The 9,961-nt window shown below is 37.6% G+C and overlaps 1 protein-coding gene across 1 annotated transcript in view; it reads left to right on the top strand.

Moving 5' to 3' along the window:
- Positions 1 to 616: 616 nt before the first annotated feature.
- Positions 617 to 9,961, top strand: part of COL10A1 (collagen type X alpha 1 chain) — a 39,938-nt gene continuing 30,593 nt past the window's right edge. Inside the window, exon 1 of the mRNA XM_026844051.1 lies at positions 617 to 831. The gene's annotated coding sequence lies outside the window, so the exon portion shown is untranslated. The remainder of the gene's footprint in view (positions 832 to 9,961) is intronic.

The following is a 9,961-nucleotide window of genomic DNA, read 5'->3' as shown; positions in this document are numbered from 1 at the left end:
GTGTTTCAAAGAGGGAATTTTCAAATCATCCAAATCCAACACTCAGATTAATGGATTCAGAAGTGGTAACAGAAAGGAAGAAAAGATCTTGATTTGAGATTATTCTCTTGGATTCCAGGAAACACTAATACTTTGGACTTACCTATCGTTTCTTAATATGGAAAAAATTCACAGATAGTGTATCTGACCCATACATTCACAGAAGTAGAAAAATGGACAGAAGACATGAAGGTATTTGTAAGATCTTCTAGGAAGCTTGTCTCCCCTTTCTGAAATCTGAGTTTTGCTACAAGAATATGAATAGACTTACAAACATGGCAAAATTCTGTAAGTTTTCCTCATAAGAAGCAATTTTTATTGGTTACAGAACATAAAGGAATTTGTTTTCTACTCTCCAAAAGAGCCCATCCCATTAGAGAGACATGTCAAATAAATTTCATGCTCCTCTTTAACACAGATATATAAGAACAGGGAGGTTAAATGAGTGAGAATCCCCAATCCCCTTCCACTTCTCATACAGAGCCACTTCTGCTGGGAAACAAAAAATTATTCTCTCCTGGAACTGAATCAGAAGGCAGACCCATCAGTCAGTAGCCAGCATATGATTCAGCTCAGCTTTTCAATAAGTTAAAAAGTCCAAAAGCCACCAAAAAGGGGTTTTGAATGAGAGGGCTGCCTCCTCCTAACTCTTCTGAAATGCCTGCTGAGCACTCCTGTGAATCATGCCTGCTGCAAGAGGAGCACCTCTGAGTTAAGAAAGCAGGGACTTTTGGTGACAGCTGGCAAGCAGACACTCCCTCTATCGAGGGACAGCTTTCATTCAACTAAAAGGTAGGACATGAATTCCTGAGGCTGGACACTGAAAAGGTACTAGATCGATGATTAAAATACATAGCAATTACAACCCTTCCCCAACCATAGTGTTTTTAAAGAAAAAAAATCCCATATCGAGTTTTCCGAAAGGAAAAATGTGTGTTATATAAAACAAGATGCTTCATAAGATATGCCATTTTTCTTATATTTTATGATTATACTAGCAATCACCAAATAATTGAGTAATAAACACTATTGCAAGTCGGAAAAAGACATTCCATTCAAGTCTCGGGAAATGCTACAATACGGTTAAAATAGCACTAAGTATTTCACTCATGTTAAATTCAGTGCTCGAATTGCAGAATGATTTAGCTGTGCCTTCAAATGCTTTTAATATTCCTTCATGTAATGTACACAATCAGAAAACTATTTAGGCTGTAATTCACTCACATTTCCAAGGGGATGCATTCTGAATGGGGTTTTTTTCCTACTTGTTAAACCAGCTGAAAGAAATACTACTTGTTTCTCAGATTAATCATATGTTAGATTTTTACTAGCCTGATCACTTAACAAATCACTAACAATGAATATTTCCTGTGTGTTTAAAAGACTTCTGTTTTAAATATTCCAGATCAGCCTTGTAATACTTAAAATAGCAGTAGACAAAACTGCTTGAGCTTAACAAGAAAGTGTGAGTTGCATGAAGTGCTGAAAAATTAGATTGAAAACAAATATTTTCATCTGTTTTGATGTTTGCTCTTATTGTTTAAATACACTGGAAATGAAAAAGTGTAAAAATAGGGTTACAAAAGCAACCGTCTTCTTCTGGGAAGCAGCTTATCACAGCTATAAAACCGAGGCTACATGGAAAACACTATTTTTTTTTCTTTAAACAAGATTTGAACAGATACCTAGCATACAAGTTTCTTTTTTTTTTGTTTGTTTCTTTTCTTTTTTTCCCCTTTCTTGCCACCTCCCAAGATTTCCTCTAAACTGATTTGGCTATTTTTAGGCCACAGTGGGGGGAAATGTTTTAGGTATTTTTCACAGTCTACCCAGTAACATTTAATGAACAAATTTTACACCATAATCCTACTTTGAACATTAGGCTCCTCAGCAACCAATTGCAGTGTTGCCCTTATTTTTCTTAAAAGTTTAAGATTTGAAAACTGGCTTTTGAAGGGACAAAAATTAACTTTCAATGCATATTCCAGATGACCCTCACTGTGCCAACTGTTACAGCTCTACTATAGACACAGTTAGACTAAGCTACAATACTTTCAAAGTAACCATCTCAATAAAGTGAAAAATCATCTTATCAGAGAGTTACTGTGTTCTACATAAATACAGGAGGGTCCAAATTTGGCATAGGAAGCCACCAATATAACTTATTCTGTGACTTATCTTATAGCTCATATTTAAAGTGTAAGTATGGGTTACCTTTGCCCACACACTTCCTTCAAACCTGAAATTAAATAATGCATGGTGATAACTCAAAAGAACTCATTATCTTGCTCACTATTAAGAAGAGTACTTCACTCGTAATCATCTTGCAGATTATTAGATTTTTTAATATCAAATTATTTTAAATTATTACTGGTTTTACTGCATTATATCACTAGCTTATTTACTTCAATGCATCTGACCCAGATCTTTTGTTCTAAAAGATTCTCAGAATATCTTAGCCTGGACACGTGTGTCTTACACGCCAGGACACATATAAATCAGTGTGGCCCAAAATGAGTCGGTAAAAGGAAGGTATTAAAAGCTGTCACAGCTACAGCTCTCAATTACACTCCATAGCATTTCTATACAGGAGGAATGAAGAAGCAGAGAATCAAGGACAGAATATGAATGCTGAGTTTGTTTGCTAGCTTTGAAATTCAAGGAAAATCAGAATCTTAAAGCTGTTTGGTGTTTTAAGAAAATAGGTCCCTGAAATTTGAAACATAGGGCTTTATGAAGGCAGAAAGTCAGGGCAAAGATATTTGAAAACCATGCATATGTCTGGGAAAGGGAAAGGGCTTCTGGCAGCCGAATGTGATCTTGACGCAGGGTCCATTTTGCCATAGAACCTCCCATCTCTCCAGTTTTCCTTCCCCAAACTCCTCTCCCCTAAAGCCCCTGGCTTTATTTCTTTTGTCCCAGTTCCTCCCAAATCTAATTTTCCCAAGTGCAAATGCTTTGTCTCCCAAAGTTTCACTCTCCTAAACTCTGTCCATGTCACCCACTGCCATTTCCAACCAAACTCCATCTCCTCTCCCCACAATGCTTCCCCAAAACCTCTTGCTTTTCCCCCTCTACTTCCAATTTATTTCTGATCCCTTTGGGATAGGATAGGATAGGATAGGATAGGATAGGATAGGATAGGATAGGATAGGATAGGATAGGATAGGATAGGATAGGATAGGATAGGATAGGATAGGATAGGATAGTTCAGCTGGAAGGGACTTACAACAACCATCTAGACCAAATGCTTGATCACTTCAGAACTGAGCAAAAGTTAAAGCATATCATTAAGAGCATTGTCCAAATACCTCTTAAACACAGACAGGCCTGGGGCATTGACCACCTCTCTAGGAAGCCCATTCCAGTGTTTGGCTACCTTCTTCGTAAAGGAGTGTTTCCTAATGTCAAGTCTGCATCTCCTCTGAGGTTTTACCGTTAAATTCTCTCCCACTGAAGCTTGTATAAGTACCCTCCCCAAATCACTCTTTTCCTGATCCACTCCTTCCAACTCCACACAGCACCTGCAATCTGCTCATATCAAAACCCACCTTTCCCCAGTCTACCCTGTAGCTTCTGACACTGGAATTATTCAATATTGCTCAACATATTTTTTAACGAGTTGTAGAACATTTTGGTGTGTTTCAGTAGATTCCTCTCTACCTCTCAGGACAGGAGGCTGAAGAGGGCCATTGCCTCCTGCTCTCGGGCCCTGAGCACAACTGGCACAGTCTGGTCATATATAAGCAAAATACTGAAAGAAAAGAATAAAAAAGGCTCCATCCAAATGCCTAATAGGATAATTTGCTAGGCTGGCCAAGTCCCTAACTCCTGAACTGTGTCTAAGGATTGTCTGGGAGCTGCTTTGGGCCACAGGGAGGATAAGAACAGTTTGCCTGCCAGGGCCTGGGTCTGGGCCCCGGCACAGCTCGATTCGCTAATACAGGCATAGCCTAAGATTACCAAATCAATGACATTTCAGAAGGATGCCAATAGATTTGCAGATCTCTTATAGCATAAGGGAATTAGCAATATCAAACTAATGTAGCTGCTTCACTGAAAACAATGAAACTCGTTATAGCTCATGTAAGTACTCTGCTCTGGTAAGCAAATCTTGCACCAGGGACAGTTTGAACTTAAACAGAATATAAGAAGTCTGAATAACTGACAACAAAAAATCTTATTTGTTTATCCTCCAGTGTCAGAATTGTTTTTCAGCTTCTCTTTAGGGTCAGTGACTTTCTGCAAGCATATAGATTGCAGATCACCAGCCTCTTCCTCATTATGACCATTTTCCAGTTGACTCAGACTGATTTTTAGTTATAAATCACTTATCAATACCCCATGTATAATTCATCCCAGGACAGTGTATTATTTATTCCCAATCACATCAGTAGTTCCAAGTGCTGAATTTTCATCTTTAACACTTTCCAAGAATCAGCATTAGAGCTACTTATTTTTGCATTAAGTCATTTTCTGGGTCAAGTTCAAAGACTATGTGTATTTCATAATTCTTCCCCAAGATTATTAAAGATTTGATAAATTCGTCTTACCTTGCCAAAATTAAATTAGAATAAGGAAGGAATTGATTGTTAATTATTTGGGGGATGAGAAAAGGGCTAGTTGCTTCCTAAACCAATTCAAATAACCTAAATGATACTATAATTCTATGATTGCTTTCCCCACTGACTCTTATCAGTGATTTTCTTCAACTTTTAACACTCTGAAATCACTCACTTTACCCTACCCATAGCTTGCAACAATTTAATTACTCTTCTCAAACACTTAATTTCCATTTGAAAAAGTACACTGTCATGTTCATTCACTACAGAGTTCAGGGAAAGGTTACTTACAAACCTGTTATAAATACTATTCCTCTTGAATGACAAAATGTCATTTTAATAATTCCTTTCACCAGAGTACTTTTTGCATGCATTGACTGTTGGGTATGAGAAGTGACATTACTGAAAAACTGTTTATAGCCTGGAAAATTTTTACAGAAGATAAAAATAATTTAACTTGGAAATACTGCAGTAGTACCTTATATTTACAGCTTCCAGTACCAACTGTTCCCCTGAAGTCTGGGTGTTGTGTCTGGCCCACATTAGCCATGATATGGTCCTCCACTCTCCCACTAGAGAGAGGAAGCACCATGGATGACCATGAGTACCACAAACACAATGGCCCAGCAATGGTGATGCTATCAACTTTCACTTTACATTACATAAATAAGTCAGTGAACAGAGTTTGGTTAAGAATAAATATGAAATCGCACTTAAGGTCTTTCATCAAATCTACATGGCAAAAATCAGCCATGTAGATTGTGGCAATGGTGTTGGGATACAACTCAACTCTAACAACGATTCAAAGATATGCTCACCAAATATTTTTTGAGAAATGTGGCAAAAGATAAATAGCACACTACTCGTGTAAAAAAATAAATCTATTGAAAATAACTCCTGAACAGAAAACAGAAGAACAAGAATTTGGCTGAATCATACTAAAGCTATCATTTAGCTCAGTATTCACCTTTCTCTAACACTTAATACTTATATGGAGCGAAAAAACCGCCAATGATTCAGTGGTTCAGAAGAAAACAGTATATAAAAAAAAAAAATAAAAATCAAACTCAGCAATTTACCCAAAGGAAAAAAGTAGAATAATGACAATGTTGGGGGAAACATCTAAAACTTTAAGAACATCTGCCTTTGGCAAAGACAAGCTTTGGGCCTGTACCAAGTGATCCATTAGGACAGAATCTGTTTAAGTCTCGGGATAAAAACAGGTAGTAATTTTGGGGGTAATGTTTCACAAGTACCACTGCTCACAGCTCCCTACCCTAGCATCAAACAATATATGGATCCTTGAATAATAGAGGTTGTCTTTCCCAATAACGTGGCAAATAGGTGAAAGAAAAAAGATAATACATGATGGATTCTTTAAATGACAGAGTAAGCCATGGAGGGCAAAACTGGATGCTGTGATCAACTCTAAAGCAGACAGAACTAAAATGAGGATAATGTGACTCCTCTTGCATTTTAGATGATATCTTGGTGTTTATAGAGAAGTGCAATAGGCGATTTTGCAGTCAATGTGCTTGGGGCATTATCTTGAGTAGCATTATTTGGTTATTTTTATAACAGCCACTCAGATGGGTGGCATTAAGGAACAACATAATCCTCTGTTAGGCCACTCTGCAGATGGCAGTTTATGTGTTAATAAGATACACAGCAACTGGCAAGTGCTCTTACATCAGGGTCTGGATTAATACAGCGATCAATAGCTTACTCTGTTCTCAAAATGAGTAGTACCTAAGAATCATACCCTATTCTATGAAACAGAGAAAAACAACAATCCACTGGGTCAAGGTTGCCTAAGTATAATCTATGTAACTGAAATAAGTCTATTAAATCCTTATTAGCACATTAGCACTACTGTTACCCAAGTATCAGATTCCTTTCAAAAAGCTGCGAAGGAAAAGACATAATACTTTGCTGAAGTTAAGCTCTTTTTTTTCCTGGTAGAAATAGTAAAAGTGTCCCTATTTTCAAAATCTAAGACATGAAAAATGTACTGAAGAGACAAAATTTATAATCTAAAAATTGTTTTTAATATATTTTCCTAACAAAATCAAGAAATACCAAGAAACTAAAATTTTATCAGGAAATAAAAAGGAGACAGCACAATAGGTGTACTTAGAGACACAAGTATTGTTATCTCCAAGTATTCAAAGACTGTGACTGAAATCCCAAGAAACATGAAATTCAACTGAACAGCATTTTGACCTTTTCATCTTCTAGGATGACTGCCCTGTTCCTCCTCTTCTTCAAGCATCTGCTTAGGCCTATTATAAGTCAGCACACTGGGCTGCAGGGACATTTACTTGACAAAGTACGTCATTGCATTGTGACAGTTTCTTTGTAGGATCATCTACAGCCAACATTCAGTTTCAAACACAGATTTAAACATGCTGTCTGTGTTCCAGTGAATACACAGATGTTGACCTTCCCCTGTTGCTGGGGTATGCAAAGTTGCCATATTATCCTTTTCGAACAATGGGAACACATTTCCAGCTTTCCACTCCACCTCTTTTTGCATTGCTCTCTCTTTTTCCTCTTGCACACTTTCCTGCTGCCACATGCTTCCTTCTACTCCTCTCAGCTGCTGCCAATAGCTAACTGTTCTTGCTGTCATTTTAGGCTCCTTTTTTTACACTCTCATCCTGTGATGTTTATTATGTGACAAACATTTCCATAAGGTGACCTCATTCCATTTCCCTTGGAACAGCACAGTCCATCTTTGTCGAGGACAGGCATGGAAAATTGTAACAATTTTGCAGGAAAACAAATGTCCTGAGCTTAAAGGCAGGAAACTAAAAATTAATTAAAATACTGAAAAGTTGAAGGATTCAGATTACATTATCTTCAGGAAGTCTACTTTTATATTTGAATTATATATGACATAGACCTTAAAAACCATGCAGAATATATCATATAGTAGCAAGAGGTACATCTCTCTAACATTTACAGAGTTTGAAACTTCTGCAGTCTCTAATGCAGGGTAAGGTCAGAGCTTGTCCTACTCCTCTGCTGTGGCACGAGCCACACACACGAGGAGACCAGCCTTGGCAATTAGCCACTGCACTACCACATCCAGCAGAGCCCACCAGTGTCGTACCCCTGCAGCTGCCTGCAACCAGCCCTGACAAACCTGTGGGCACGGGCAGAAGGGTGGCCATAGCCTGGGCTCCTGCATATCTGCACTGGAGGTCTGGCCATATGATTTGTTCAGGTGCTGCTGCAGTGGCTGTATCTAGTCACAGACGTACCAGGGAAAAGAGGAGTTGAACTGGCCAAGCACTGGACTCCTTCCTCCAACATACACTTCTCTCCAGTCTTCTTTTCCAGTATGAAGCGGTTTGAAGTTACTATCATAGATCTGAACCCAGACTGGTTTGATCTGCCACAGAACATCACTTTTTAACTCAAGATGTCCCAAACTACTAAGTAATCCAAAAGGATTTTAAATATCTAAACTGCACTGATATAATCAACCTTTTAAAATTATAAAACACAGATTGCAACATAGCTCATCTTCAAGACTTCTTTTTACTTCTAATCATATAAGGGAACAACTGGCTCTGTTTCACATGCAAGATGCAGGTTTAAAAAAAAAATAAAAATCACGCCACTCAACTAAACCATGGTAACTATTTATTGTGCTCATGGCCAGAGCCAAAGACCTGAATTAAAAATACGGGCTATGAAACATGCTATGTGATATATGGACCTGTTCTTCCTCTGCTCACTCCTTCAATGTTGATGAAACTTTTCTGTAATGCTCTTTAATTTTCTCAAATAGGAGAAAACTAAACTGGCAAATAAGGTTGATTAGTCTTAGCTATCTCAGCTAAAGCAGGTCCCAAAGAACCTTACAGTTACCGCACATGGTGTAAAGGAATGACAAGAGCACAGGAGGGGGAGAAAAAGACCCAGCTAAGGCACAGAAGCTGACGTTTTGATGGCAGCAGCCCACTAGATGGGCTCAGCTGTGAACCCTGGCTTAGCCTATAAAGGCTATAATTACTCTCATGATTTCACATTTACCACAGGCTGCTTAGCACTTATTAACACATTGCTGTTTTGATGCAAGGTAATTGATTACATGGCGTGTCCCAGAGTTAAAGCACAGAAATAGAACCATGACAGCATTGTTTTTTGAACTCTATCCACATGTTGGTGGCTTGTCCTTCTGCCTCCAAATTACTTTGAATGAACAGATCATAGTAACACATATCACTCAAAATGTGAACCTCCAAGTACCTACCCCTGGAAATATACATAAACCATTCCAATAGTTATGACACTTTGAGGAGGGAATAAAGAAAAGGGTTACTGAGTAAGAAAGAAGCACACACGTTGAAGAAATGTAGGGGATACAATTTAGGAGGTATAAAAACATGCACTTGATAAAGATGCGTAATGTGAAATTATTTAAAATCATTGGTTAAAAATAAAGAGACAGATGTCAAATATGAATAAAGTTCTTCTCCTCTAGGCATTTTAGATGTTAACTTTTGCAAAAATGTCTTAAGTGTTACAGTTTTCTTACATTTATTCCAATAATTTCTTAGGCCAAAGATTATCTTGAAAATTGTTAAATTAGGAATTACAAAGAAAAAGAGCTGGAACACTTCTAAAATAGGGAAAGTAATTTGCAAATGCACAAGTGCTGAAGATATTACTTCCTTTGGCTTCTGTTTTTTCTTATTAAAAATTTTTTTGTGCGTGAAACAGATTACACTATAGCACTTTAAACTGAGACACCCCTTTTGCCATCCTTACACCTAAATCCAACTAGTACTACTCAGAAAAATAGGCACTACTGGGAAATAAAAGGGTAAGAATCTGGCACTGCAATAGTCAAGGGGTCAATTTTCTAAATACAGTCTCTCCTGTTCCATGCAGATAACATTTTCTGTGCTAGACTGATCACTTAAACTCTTGTAGTAAAACACATATGAAATTGTAGGCTGAGTTATTAAAGGTAACCATAATGTTATATCTGTGGGAATTAGTCAGGGACACCTTTAGTTTTAAACAGAAATGTCAGAATACTTTTAGCTGTCAGATATGTATTATTTTTGTTCTTTACAAACACTTTTTCCTTTAAGAGAGATTTCTAGTGTGGATACAAGAAAATAAACCCATGATGTGTTTGTCACCTGTGGTGACCTGTGTATGAGCAGGTCTCTGTACATTTCTCTTACTGTAACAAGAAAGCATACTGCAAAGGAACATAAGGAATAAGTTGAATATGAATATACGAATGCTACTGGAGGGTGCTGAAGCTGCTGTGATAGGATGGCTGGGGTGTGCTACAATAAGCAAAAATTATTTATGAACATGGACTTCTCTACTAC

This window comes from Athene cunicularia, assembly GCF_003259725.1.
Source record: "Athene cunicularia isolate RWA chromosome 3 unlocalized genomic scaffold, athCun1 chr3_part1, whole genome shotgun sequence".
Classification (NCBI taxonomy): Eukaryota; Metazoa; Chordata; class Aves; order Strigiformes; family Strigidae; genus Athene; species Athene cunicularia.
The sequence above is the reverse complement of the archived record's forward strand: the minus strand, read 5'-3'. Positions and strand labels throughout refer to the sequence as shown.